Below are 2,411 nucleotides of genomic sequence, written 5' to 3' on the forward strand. Positions count from 1 at the left end.
TATCCTAATTATATTTTAGATTTTTTATATTTAAAATAAGATGTTTATCCTGTATTTGATTGTATTTATCTGCAGTTAGTTACACGAATTCAGTTATGGGATGAAATCGGATAGGGATGAAAGGGTTTAAGAGTTTTAAGAGTTTAAGAGTTTTTAAGAGTTTTAGCCAAATGCATTATAATATAGTATAGATATAATAATTAAACATTCTGTTATAACTCAATGATTATCTTAATTATATTTTAGATATTCTATATTTAAAATGGATGTTTATCACGTATTTAAATATGTTTATCTACAGTTAGTTACACAAATTTAAAAATAAAGCTTTAATAAGTTGTACTTACACAAAATTATTTGTAATCTTGAATTTTAAGTAATATGTATCAATAAATAATATTTTATGCATAAAAATAATTTTTAAGAGTTTTTATCAAATACTTTGTAATATAGTATATATGTGTGTGTATCTCAATATTGGTTTTTTTTCACAGACAAAATAGACAGAAAGGCTAAAATAGGCCTTGATTTAAAGGAGTTAACGGATGTGTAAATCAAAAAGATTATAGTCAAACAAATTGAATATCACAAAGACCAAATCCACAATAAACATATCATAGAAATCCTAATAAAAAAAATATCAAAATATAAAGACCAAATCTACGATTCACTCTCGAAATGATGTTATTAATAATAAAACCTTAAATTTGGTGTAATATTTCATTTACATTAACTTTTTATATAAATATATTACACTAATCACATATAATTCACATTATAAAAAGCCCATGTAAATTAATTACTAAACTTTATTTAATATAATAAATACTTTAGTTATTATATAATGTATGAATATAAATTAAATAACCATGTATAACACAATTAAAACGGAGAATTGAAACTGAAACACCATATTTGATAGTTATGATGATATGACGTAAAAAAAAATTGAAGAAAATAACGAACGGGTGATAAAACTCATTGAAAATTTTGATAAATAGCGTCGTTGTCATTAGTTGCAAAAAAAAAATCAAAGTTTACATCATTTTTGTAAATTAAACCATGCAAAAAACTTTGTAACATGTTAAAAATGGTCTAATATTTAATGGTTATGTAACAATTTAAAAAATTATATAGTTTTTGTAATGGTTTTCAAACAATGATGATGTTACAAGGGTTTTAAGAGTTGTGCATTATTTGGCAAACATAAGTTAGAGGTTATTTGACAGTTGTTAAATGATTTGGTGCATAATGATTAAGTGGTCAGAATGATTAAAAGACTCTCATGATATAGTGCAAAATAAAATATAATTGTTCGGTAATTGTTTGCAATGGAATTAGGGTGCTGAATTGTTAAGGGAGACCCATGATACAAAGTTACTCAGAGGATTTTAGAATCATTAAGAGGTAAATCTTTTTTTTTTTTTTTGTCAAACAAGATTTACCTCTCAATGATTTAGAGATCGCCTCTTAATGTAACTATTAAGAGGTAAACAAACAACCTCTTGGTTTGTTTTTTGAATATATGTTTGGATGAACATAAACTAACTTATTGAAAAACTATTTGGATTAACTTTTTGGGAGCTTTTATCATTTTTGCCAATTATAACACTAATTAATACCAATTGTTATTAATTACTATTAAAATAAAAATTAATTATGAATAATATTACTAAATATTGATGATTAATTGTTAATTTATAGTAACTAATATTAAGTGAAAACTATCAGTTAATTTTAATTATACATTGTACGTTTTTTTTTCTATTAACCTGGATATCAAACCCGTTATAAGGGCTGACTAATATCAGGGCGACCATCTGTTTTGCAGATAGCCCGCGTAATACAGCGAGATACATTTTTATTTTAATGTTTTAATTTTTATATCTATTGATATAATACGATTTATGTGGTTTTGAGAAAGATAATGTTTTTACTTTTGAATAAAAATATATTTGAGAAAATATATCGATATTAATATCAAAATAGCTATTTAAAATTTCTCATTTTTTTTGTATAATTTCTTTAATTCAATTTTTTATTTTAATTTAATTTAGGTCAAATAGTGAAGTGATTTATTTTTGGCTTAACAATAAACTTTTTATAAAGATAATGATTCTGTTATAACTCAATGATTATCTTAATTATATTTTAAATTTTTTATATTTAAAATGAAATGTTTATTCTGTATTTGGTTATGTTTATCTGCAGTTAGTTATACGAATTCAAATATGGAGTTTTAATGAGTTGTACTTACGCATAATTACTTTTAATCTTAAATTTGAAGTAATATGCATTAATACACGGTACTTCATACATAAAGAATGGTTTTTTAAAAGTTTTTGTCAAATGCTTTATAATATAGTATAGATTATTAATTATTTATATTTATTATTAATCATTTCAATTTT

The sequence above is a fragment of the Cynara cardunculus genome (assembly GCF_001531365.2).
Source record: "Cynara cardunculus var. scolymus isolate 2C chromosome LG 10, CcrdV1, whole genome shotgun sequence".
Classification (NCBI taxonomy): domain Eukaryota; kingdom Viridiplantae; phylum Streptophyta; class Magnoliopsida; order Asterales; family Asteraceae; genus Cynara; species Cynara cardunculus.